Consider the following 12394-nt stretch of genomic DNA (forward strand, 5'->3'; position numbering starts at 1 on the left):
TATTTCCTACAGTATAAAGTCCAAACTCATTAACTTGGTATTTAAGAATGTTCTCAATCTGGCCCCAACCTGCTTTTCCAACTTGAATATTAAAACACTGAAATTCTCATCATTTTTAGAACACGTCCTTTCTCAACGCCATGCCCTTGTATGTACATTTTGCCTGGCCTGTTTTCTGGCTCTTTCCTTTTTCATTTAACTAACCTCTACTCATCTTTTAAAAGTAGTTCAAATGTGTAGTATTCCATTATGTAAATGTACCATAATTCTTTGACCCACTCATTTACTGATGGGAATACTACACAACAGAAAGAAAGAAAGAAGGAACTCCTACCATTCACAACAGCATAGATGGATCTAGAAAGCATTATGCTAAGTGAAATAAGTCAGGCAGTGAAAGACAAATACCATATGATCTCACCTATAAATGTAACCTGATCAACAAAACAAATAAGCAAGCAAAATATAGCCAGAGACATTGAAATAAAGAACAAATTAACAGTAACCAGAGGGGAGGGGGGAAGGGGGAAAATAGGGGGAACATCAAGGAACATGTTTAAATGACACACAGACAAAGCCAAACGGGGTAGGATGGAGAGTGGAAGGCAAAAATGGGTGGGGTGGGAATGGAGACAACTGTATTTGCACAACAATAAAAGTGGTTGTGTTTTTTTTTAAATCAAGAGTCTACCAAGAAAAAAAAAGACTAGTTTTAAGTGTTATCTCCATTATACATGCATCTAGTAAAATTAATTAGATTTATTGACTCATATATTTCTGTAGATAATGACTGCTTCATTCCAAAGTACTCAGAAAATAAAATCTGACTAAATGAACAAACCTTCCAATATAGAAGTTCTTGTGAAGACTTTGCCCTCTACTTTTCTATGCTCTTTCTATATGCAAATAGTACATAAAGAGAAATTTTTTATAATTTTAAGAATCAACCCATATGCACAGGATCACAAAGTGCTCAGTAAATAAATAATCTGCCCAAACAATTTTTAATCATTTCACGTGTTCATATACATCTGGGATATTTTAGAACCGTAATCACAAAATTAATTAATCAATCTAGTAAGTCCTAAATAATTCAACTGCATACCAATTTAATAAACACCTTAAAAATAAGTCTCTAGTACTAGGCAGCCAAGCTTATTTCTTCCTCAGTATCGTAGTATAGGTAATAGGAAAATATTTTTTTCTGTGTTGTATTAATGTCTACTGTGGTCCCTAGTTATTCTTAGATATCTATTTATAAGACTAGGGAGAAGAGAAAATAATAACCCATCAAAATGGCTCATAAAAGTATTAAAAGCTACTCATTATTAGATATCAAAAAAATTAAATTAAAAACACAATGTGATGCTCTACACACCCACCAAAATGGCTACAACTTTAAAAAGAGACCAGGCCAATTGTTGACAAAGTAGTGGAACAACTGGAACTCTCCCACATTGTGGGTGGCTGTATATGGTAAATCAGTGCAACAACTCTGGAAACTCTTGTGACCATATCTTCTAGATATATACCCTATAACCCAAGCAATTTTATTCTAACAGAAATGCATACACATAATACTAGAAGTACAAAAATTCACCCTAAACAGGAATCAACTCATATATCTACTAGTATTGAAAGAGAAAATATATCATGATATATTCACTGATACAATGGAGTATGTTAAAACAATGAAAATTAAGTTATAGTCAAGAACAGGAATGAATGTCACAAACATAATGAACAAAAGAAGGCATTCTCTCTACACACACGCACACAGATACATAAATATAAATTCCATTTATGTAAAGCTCAAAATGGGCAAAAAACGATGCCACAGTGGCTGTCTACCTTTAACAGAGGTAATGACTGGGTACAAGGAGATTTGTGGGTTACTGGAAACATACAACTTCTTGATCTGGGTGGTAATTTTTCCTACATAATCATTTCATAAAAATTCATCAAGTTATACATCTATAATTTGTACATTTTTCTGAATGTATATTCTACTTCAACATATAGATAATTCTAAATAAAATTTTTAAGTAATCTATAAGACATTACTTAGGAAACATATTAAAGACAGTCAGTTAACTAACATCTTTTGTTGTGGCTTTATTTCTAGTCCCTATATACCCATATTTTCAGACCATAAGATGCACCTAGGTTTTAGAGAAAAATGCAAAAAATTTTGAAGCCCAAAATGTGGTAAAATATTTAATAACATAGTATTTCACCAATGTAAATGTAAACAGAACTCAACAGCAGCATTAACAACCATTATTCCTCCCAAATTGGGGGGGGGGGGGCTGTTTGGGGATGGGGGGGATAAGAACAAGTAAACAAGTACATATGTAGTATTTTAGGTGGTGGTTAAGTGTTATGCTATAAAGTAGGGTAAGGAGAGACAGGAAGTGAAAGCTGGGAAGTACCTGATATCGTAATACAGTGGTCAAGGAAAGCTTTGCCAATACAGTGACATTTGATCCTTACTAAGGCAAAGGAGAAAGCAAGGGGGAAAGTATTACAGGCAGAAGAAAAACCAAGTTGAATGTATGCTTGATAGGTTCAGGGAAAAGCAAGGCCGCCTGTGTGGCTAGAATGAAATGAATGTGGAGGACAAGAAATAAGTTATAAAATTAAGGAGGGGGGAAGGATAATATCAGAATCACATATGATATTACCCACTGTATAGTAAATTACCTCACAAGCCACTGTAAGGGCTTTACATTTTATTCAGAGTGAGAGAAGCTAATGAAAAATTAAGAGTAGAGGGGTAATATAATTTCAATTACATTTTGTTTAAAAAAATGCAGGATTACTCCGAATGCTGTATTAAAGAAACTGTTAGATTCAAAAGAAGATAGGCAACCCTATGTTCACTACAGCATTATTTACAATCGCCAAGATATGGAAGCAGCCCAAGGGTCCATTAATAGATGAACGGCTAAAACAACTATGGGACATTTACACAATGGAATACTACTGGTCATAAAAAATTTGTGACAGCATGGGTGGACCTGGAGAACATTATACTAAGTGAAATAAGTCAGTCAGAGAGAAACAAGTACTATGTGATTTCACACATGTGTGTAATCCAAAGAAAAAACTGAACTAACAAGCAAAATAGAAACAGACTCATAAAGAGCAGGATGACAGCAGCTTTGGGGGGAAGGCTGGAGGTGAAGGGATCAAGCAAAAGTGGACAACAGGGTGGGAAAATAAAAAATTGTGGGGAGTCCAGGGGAGAGGTAAGGTAACTAATTATATTAGGTGACTACTGTAATTGTTAAAGCAAAAGATGATGGGCTAAAACTAGGGTGTTGCTGAGGAAATGTTAAGGAATGGTCAAATTCAGGAAATATTTTGTAGATAAAAGTAAAGACATTTGCAAACAGATTTGATAACAGGGTTTTATGTGAGGTGACAGAACAAGAAAGGCCTTAAAGATGATTCTAAGGTTTTTCTCCTGAGTAACTACAAAGATGAAGTTGCTATTGATGGAAACAGAATAGGCTGGAAATAGAAAAGATTGTGGAAGAGGAGTGCCAATCAGGGGCCCATTTTTAAATATGAAAGTTTTGAGGTACTTATTAATTAAATATCCAAACGAGGATGTTGTTCAGGCAGTTAGTTGATGGGTCTGCAGCTCAGGTAGAAGTATTATGGCCTGCGAATACAAATTTGGGAACTGTCATCATACATGGTTGGTTCCCTGGAATGGGGTGTAGACAGGAAGAAATGCTGAGGCACTTCCAAGTTAACAAAGAACCAACCAACGAGGTAAGAGGAAACTGGTGTCCAGAAGCCAAGTAAAGAAGTTATTTCAAGGAAAGCACAATTATAGGGGTCAAATGCTTGATGAAGTCAAGTAAAATGAGGACTGAGAAATGACTTTGGATGTGACAATGAGGTAATTTAATCACTGGAGATCTTGGAAAGAGTTGTTTCAAGTAGAGAAGTGAGGACACAACCTTGCCAGAATATATTCAAGAGAATGGAAGAAGATAAATTGGAAACAAGTATATACAACTCTTTCAAGAGTTTAGCTGGGAAAGCAAGTATTATAAAACTGGCATTGGCATTCCTAAACTAGACCACAAAGATACATTTAACATAAAAGAATAACTGAAATTGTGTAAATTAATCTTTGTATTCAGTAGCAATTCCTGTGCAATATAGACTAGCAATATGAAAAAATAATATGCTTATTTAAACTTGACTTTTGGGGTGGGCTGGGAGTAAAAGACAGAAAACTGTACTTCAACAATTAACTTTAATTAATTAATTAATTAAATTAAAAACAATGCATCAAGAGAAAAGCAAAACCCAGAAAAAAATAAATTTGATTTTTGATTCTTAAGGAAAAACCAGATTAATGGAAAAAAATGTAAGCAATGGAAACAGAAATCCTCAGAGATTTGCACACATATTTAAGAATTTATAAACCAACAAAAAGTTTGGCTGCTTTTGTAGATTAGGAAGAGGGTGATGAAGCCACTGATCTTGAAATGTTCCTGACTACTCAACAAGAGTAGTAAAGTTTTCAACATGGACCTCAAGTGTTTATTAATTAAACATATATATGTAATAATATTCTGATTATGAAATATTATAAAACATGAATACATATATAAGAGAAATCATTTTACAGGGGATCTTAAGTTCTCAAACTTCATTTGTTCCAGGAGGCTGTTTGAGAAGTGACTTGTTCAAAAACCGAACTTCCTCTGTCACTTTGAGATGCATGACTGATCATACAGGTATCAGCACAACAGAGCTGTCAGGTCAAGAACTGAAGGTTTGTTTGACGAGAGACATTTTTTTCCATGAACAACTTGGTCAAGAACCAAATTGTTCAAGATGGGAGACATTCGAGAACCGAGGTTTGGTTGTAATTGTACTGTTAATTGTGATAACTCGGTTTTAGATATGTCACAACAAAACATTCAGGCTGAGTTTTGATGTTATCCATAGCAAATGGAAAAGTGTCTACATTTTCTTGTTGCTTCAGTGATACTTCCACTGTTTTTTTCTATTCAATCCACAGTTTCTTTATATAAATATTAAAGCCACTTGTCCACTCTAAAGGTTACTCAGTTAAAACCAGAAAATATAAATCAATTTAATCCAAGGATATATAAATAGCAATATGCAACAGCATGTTCAAAGCACACACAAAAACCCAGGAGTAAATGGTATGTCATAGGAAACACAAACCACTGACACAGAATTAATGAAGGTGCCAACAGCAATACGTATAATCATTTATAATAAGCACTGATAATTCTGGGCATGACTAAAATTCTATTAAAAATTTCTATTAAAAATACTACCAGAAGAAAATGTTAAATGTTTTCTCCCAAAACTAATTCCTAATTATTTATCAATAAAGCTAATAGAATATTTAAGATAAACTCTTAACCAGTTTAAGTCTAGAACATACACACTTAATTTAAATAACACTAGATAAATATGAATTATAGTACTATTGATAAAAATGAGATACTCTCCTTTATCAATAGCTTTCATTAGGATTTTGCTGTCCTGCTGCAACTTTAAGCACTGATAAAATTTACTTCATTTGATTTTAAAAAATTGTTTTATTTACATGTCTCCTTTAATCAGTTTCACCTACCATAATAATCACCTGACAGAATTACAGAATAAACCTACAAGATCTCATATTATTTTAATTAGATTTTCACATTCATAATTATTCAGATTCCTATGATCATCTCAGAGCTTCCAAAAAAGTCTTTATTTCCAATTGTCCTTTCAAAGGCATATTTGTTAATTACAGACATGGATCCCTAAAAATATAACTTTGCTACTCTAATCAAAATAAGGTAACACTTTAGGGGAAGACTGTAAAACCAAAGTTTACTTCTTTTTGAAAATTATCTACCTATGCATCCATCCATCCATCCATCCGTCTGTCTCTTACCTGCTTTAACATTAAGCAGTCTCTTTCCCACAAACCCCATTTCCTTAGATTTGGATCATTACTACTATTCTGTAACTACCCCCTTGCCCCCATTTAAAAGTAATCTCTAATTTCATCTCTACTAATCTTTTTCAAATCCCCCCTCCCATTTTTCATAGTTTTCCAAATTGTATTCAAAGCTTTTCTACCCAATTGAAGATTATACATTAACAAGATTGTTCCTGTTACATACAGAAATACAAATTTCTTATAGGATACACACACAGATATAAACATACAACTGATTTTCTAATATGGCTTACAGAAGACCTCATTTTATAGTCATACCACAAAGAGAAAAAGAGTATGTGACTTATAATACACTGTAAATAGTGAAATATTAACTTCGCTTTATTAACTCTTAAGTACTGTTCCCTTAACAAGGACTTATCTAGTACTTAAACTAGGTAAGTCCTTGTTAAGGGAACAGTGTCCTATAGTGATAACTTACACATAAGATTCACTACTTGTCAGATACTACTGTAAGCATGACATATATTAACTTACTTCATGTTCCCACTACCCTGAGATTAGTAAAATTCTTCCCCACTTTCTAGATAGGAAAACAAAGAGGTTAAGCACTTTGCCTGGAAGTCACACAGCTGAAAATGAATAGAGCTCAGACATAAGACCAAGAAGTATGCAAAACCATATTGCTAGTTTCCAGATATAGTAGGTTTAAATTAGCCTCCCTACATATGAATGTGATTTTAATTCTAGTTTGATCAAATCAAATTAACTTAACTTTAAAAATCTGGGGAGGCCTTAGCTGGTGGCTCAGTGGATTGAACGCTGACCTGTGAACAAAAAGGGCGCCTACTCGATTCCCAGTCAGGGAGCATGCCTGGGTTGCCAGCCAGGTCCACAGCTGGGGGGTGTGAGAGGCAACTGACTGACATTCCTCTCCCACATCATCGTTTCTCACCCTCTCCTCCTCCTTCCTCCCTTCCCCTCTCTCTAAAAATTAAATATATATTTAAAAAGTCTGGGGAGGACAAAGAAAATGTTGCAATACATACAATGGAATAGTGTGTGGCCTTTAAAAAGGAAATCCTGCCCCATGCTGCAACACGGAAGAACCTTGAGAACATTAGGCTAAGTGAAACAGGCCAGTCACAAAAGAACATATGCCATATTCTACCAATGTGAAGTACTGAAAGTAACCAAAATCAAATAACAGAAACAAAAAGTTAAAAAGTGGTTGCTAGGGGCTAAGTAGAGGAAAAGGGGGAATGGGTATGAAGTTTCCGTTTTGCAAGATGCAAAGTTCTAGAGATCTATTGCTCAATGGTGAGGATATACCATATTTTTGCTGTGTATAATACATACTTTTGGGCCCATATTTGAGGAGAAAATAAGGGTGCACATTATATGTAGGAATAATGATTATATACCATGGGTATAATAATCCATGGTATTATCCATGGTGCCAGCAGAAATAATAAATACATGGATGGGGTCACAAGTCCTCAACATAAATCAGAGAAGCCCCGTAAGATCAGTTCTATACACTGGGGTTCTAAGACTTCATTTAAGGAAAAGGTTCTACTCTAGCACTGGACTAAAATAAAACTGATTATCGCTGCCACTTCTGCTATGGTTTTCCCTTACTCCCTATTTTAAAATAAATGCTCCCTTTAAAAACAAAGATTCCCTTTCCTCATCCTATGTTAGAAATGCATATTATTTTCTAAGGATTATTCACAACATTTTCGGTGAATTCTCAACTATCCTACTTTGAGTTGCTAACACCAGAAATAAGAAACAATACCTTAAGTGATCCAGTATACCACACCTATGTATAGCTTTGAGCAGTTATTTCTAATGTACAAGTTACACTGTGTTCTAATTTTTCCAGTGTATTCTACCTACATAACCTTTCTGCCATATTATCTACATAAAAGGACACTTAGTCATTGTATGGACTGACAGTTATATTAAGAAATATAAGGCATGTTGTATCTTGGCAGTTTTAGAATTTGTACATTTTCTTTTGCCCTTATAATTCAACATATTCAATTCAAACACTTTCTGAGCACCTACTATTACTAAAATTATAACCTATAACATGTCAATCAGGACTAGCGAGGCTGTGCTACAGCAACCACCTCAAAATCTCAATGGCTTCACACAACACAAGCTTTTTTCTAATTTTCTATGTCCAATCTGGATTGGTAGGAAAGATCTGCTCATCAGTTCCTCAGGAACCTAGAGTCCACTTGACACATTCTTCAAAGCAGTAAAAGGAAATGTGGTAAATCACATCCTGCTCTTCAACCTCCACTCACAATCTGTACCTACTTAAGTCACATGGCAGTCCTGACTTCACAAGTGACAGAAAGGACAATCATATCACATGCTTAGAAGATCCAACAATTTATGAAGTCTCATGACTCCCAAATTCCTTTGCTGGTAAAATACTGAGTTCACTCTTTTTTCCTAGAAAAATACACCTGTCCCCTCCAAGCAGAAAATAACCAGAAAATCCCATCTAGTTAACAGCATCAAACTCAAAGGCAAGGGATCTGTGGATAATGTAGAAATAAACTATCAGGTCCAGATGTGGCCCCTCTTCACAGACACCTATTTACTGGGTTGGCAAAAAGTTTGTTTTATTTCCATACCATGGCTCTAGTCATACTTAGTTGTCTTGAACTTCATTCGAAACAATTTTGTTAGATTGTATTGTGACAGCTGCCACATCAGCATGCATTTAAAAAAATCAAAATTGGTGAACCTTTGTGCAGACATTTTAATACTGAAGATGGAAGAAAATACACAACATTTTAGGCTTATTATGCGTTATTATTTCAAGAAAGGTAAAAACACAACTGAAGTGCAACAAAAGATTTGTGCAACGTATGGAGAAGGTGCTGTGACTGATCACACATTTCCAAAGTGGTTTGTGAAGTTTTTTGGTGCTACTGACATTTTGGCTAAGTAATTCTTTGCTGTGGGGCTGCCTTATGCATTGGAAGATGTTTAGCAGTACCCCTGGCCTCACCCACTAGAAGCCAATAGCAGGAGTCGGCTGACATACTCAAATATCCAAATCAACAGTTATTGGTGAAAATAAAAAATGTGTATTTTATGGGAAAAAAACCAGATGGACTTTTTGGCCAACCCAATAGTAAAACAACAAGTTATCTATGACTTGTACACACATAATACCCAATGATGACCACATTAAGTACAGCCATAAAAAACACTCCCTTTCAAAAGAGGAGAAAGAGGAGACAGTTTTGTCAGTAGTTCACAGCAACTCATAAACCCAGCTGAACAGATAATGCGAGAGGCTCTCTCCTCTGGGGGTGGAGGTGCTCTGATCAGTGGGAGGAGGTTATCCGTACAGTGTTCTCTATGCCTCTTGGCTCTATCCTCCAGGGAAGTGAAGACCGAGAATATTAAATCTCTGACTCCCTAAAAAACTTAGGTTACTTATCTGTTTCATTCTTGCCAGTTCCAAGTGCCAGTATCTACAACCACAGCTTTTTTTCTAGATGTCTCTCAAATTTACAATACACTTTTGTTCTTGCCATGTGTTTTACTGATGCTAATGGGGTAGTTAGTGCCCATTCTCAAAAATCTTCCTTTTTATAATTTCCTTGTTCAGTTTATCTATTCTCATGATTTCAATTATGTTATTACTCCATTCTACTGAATGTCAGTCCTTTGTCTGGAGATTAGTCTGCTCGCTCTACTACCAAGTCATTTCAACCTAGCTCCAAAAATTCAGTCCACTACAAGTAGTATCTCTTTCCCTACTCCTGATCAGCTTCCCTTCCCAATTCTGCCAATGATATAACCTTTTTTTAAAACAAAAGACTCATCTTTTATTCCCAACAGCTAATCACCAATTTGTAAAGATTCTTATTTTTAAATGAGTAGCATTCTTTCTTTCTTCCTTTATCCCTATTTAACTGAAATAGCCTCCTATCTTCTTCAGTGCTAGTTTCTTCCCATTCACAATCTATTCCTGGAATACATCTCCCAAACACTGATTTATTCGTGTAAGTCATCTACTCAAAAACCTTTCAGGGCTCCTTCAGCTAAAAATATTAAAATTCAAACTAGTAGTACTCAGTGCTCTCCACTCCCTTACGAAATGTGTCCTGTCGGCCACTAGTCCCCAAACAACATCCCAGCCCTCTACTCATGTGTTATTACAGCATTTCCCAAAATGTTCCTCAAAATTAACCAATAAAATACCAATCTCTAGAGATATATGATCTAAAAATAAGAAAGACTGCTGCTTCCTTTCCTTAAACAGTGGTTTCTCAGAGATTTTTTATAACTTATTTAATAATGCCTATTAATCTTAACCATTTTGGGGGGAAATGCTAAGCTATTAAACTGTCTCCTGGATAGGATGCCTCTATTCTCACTTATATTGTTTTTTGACTTGTTAGTAAACATCCTCCCCTTACCTCTCTATACAAATCTAAATTCCTCCACTGAAGTTCTCCCTTCTCTGTAGTCTTTCCCTGATCGTTGGAGCCCTCTTTGATTTTCCACTTCTCTGAACTTCTACACAATTATCTGTAAAATACAATTAGTAAAATTACATTGACTTATATTAATTACACATTGGTTTATGTTGATTATTAATCCATGTGTCTGCTTTAAATGACCTCAGCATCTGTCAGTCTCTAGGAGATATGAACATGTACGTACTTCTCTTATAAACCACATAAAAATTTTTAAAAAGTGCTAATTATTTGATTTGACTAAATGCAGTTCCACTTTAAGAAACTTGTTCAACTCCTCCCTTCTCTCAAGTTCTTGAGCTTTCACTAGCCCCCAAGTAGGATGCCAAAATTTAAGCACCAAGAGAATTAAAAAAGGTTTCTGGCTTTGCCCTTCATATGCAAGAAAAAACTAAAATAGTTTAATGTGACTGGCTGTCCTCTGAAATTTATTAACTACCTTCTTCATACTATAGGACATAAAGCAGGGAAATAGTCTAAACAGTCAACATCCATCTTCAAGGTTTCACAGAACCATAAAATGCTCTTGATACTTCTAAAACAACTAAGTGTTCACGCCCTAACCAAGCTGTTACTATGAACAAGGCTCACTAACCCGCTCACAAGAGATTCTGACACCAAAATTAAAGCCCAATCTTACTAGTACATTAAATTGATTTTTAAAAATTTATAATCCAGCCCTGGCTGGCATAGCTCAGTGGATTGAGCTTGAGTCTGAAAACCAAAGGGTTGCTAGTTGGATTCCCAGTCTAGGGCATGTGCCTGGGTTGTGGGCCAGGTCCCCAGTAGGAGGCACATGGGAGGTGGCCACACACTGATGTTTCTCTCCCTCCCTTTCTCTCTCATTCCCTTCCCCTCTAAAAATAAATAAACAAAATATTTTAAAAATAAATAAAAATTACGGCCCTGGCTGGTGTAGCTCAGTGGATTGAGTGCGGGCCTGCGAACCACATGATCGCGGTTCGATTCCCAGTCAGGGTACATGTCTGGGTTGCAGGCTGATCCCCTGCAGGCCAGTTCCCAGCAGGGGACTCACGAGAGGCAACCATACACTGATATTTCTCTCCCTCTCTCCTTCCCTTCCCCTCTAAAGAAATAAATAAAATCTTTAAAAAATAAAATAAAATAATAAATAATAAATAAAAATTACAATCCAAAATGTTTATTAATCAAAAACAGGGGAGAATAAAACCTATTATAGAAAACCCCAAATAATGGGTTGCCTAAAAACCTCATTTAGTTTTTTCCTGTAAAATAAAAGACACATTTTTCTTTTTCACCAATAACTTTACTGATTTGGACACTTTGAATATGTCATCCATTTCCCACATGGTATAAAATGATTGTTCTCAATTTGACCACTATCAACTTCAACCAGTCTACCCAACTACGGAGCATCTTCCAGCAAGAAATCTCTAGCACAAAACTTCACAAACCATTTCTGACATGTGCAATCAGTCACACCACCTTCTCCATACACTGCACAAATCTTCTGCTGTGTTTCAGTTGCAATTTTATCTTTCTTGAAATGGTAAAGCATAATATGCCAAAAATGTTGCGTATTTTCTTCCATCTTCAATATTAAAATGGTTGAACAAAAATTCACCAGTTTTGATTTTTTTTAATGTACTCTGATATGACAGCTGTCACAATATACTCTAACAAAATTGTTCCGAATGAAGTTAAAAGTCAACTAAGCATGAGCCATCTCACAGGAAAAAACCAAACCAACATTTTTGGCCAACCCAATATACACAAGAGCAGAATACAACAAACCCCAACATATCTGTCACCCAGCTTCGACAATCAACTCTTGATCATTTTTTTGGCTATATCCCACACTGCTTCTATGTTATTTTGAAACAAATAGCAGACATAACTTTTCATCCACAAATATTTCAGTATATACTACTCAAAAGAC

General features: G+C 35.4%; 1 protein-coding gene across 3 annotated transcripts in view; it reads right to left on the reverse strand.

Annotated features, from left to right (window-relative positions):
* SP3 (Sp3 transcription factor) overlaps positions 1 to 12394 on the reverse strand; it is a 58526-nt gene that overhangs the window by 17108 nt on the left and 29024 nt on the right. The window lies entirely within an intron of this gene.

This window comes from Artibeus jamaicensis, unplaced genomic scaffold (assembly GCF_021234435.1).
Source record: "Artibeus jamaicensis isolate MK-2021 breed Jamaican fruit bat unplaced genomic scaffold, CSHL_Jam_final contig_391, whole genome shotgun sequence".
NCBI classification, from domain to species: domain Eukaryota; kingdom Metazoa; phylum Chordata; class Mammalia; order Chiroptera; family Phyllostomidae; genus Artibeus; species Artibeus jamaicensis.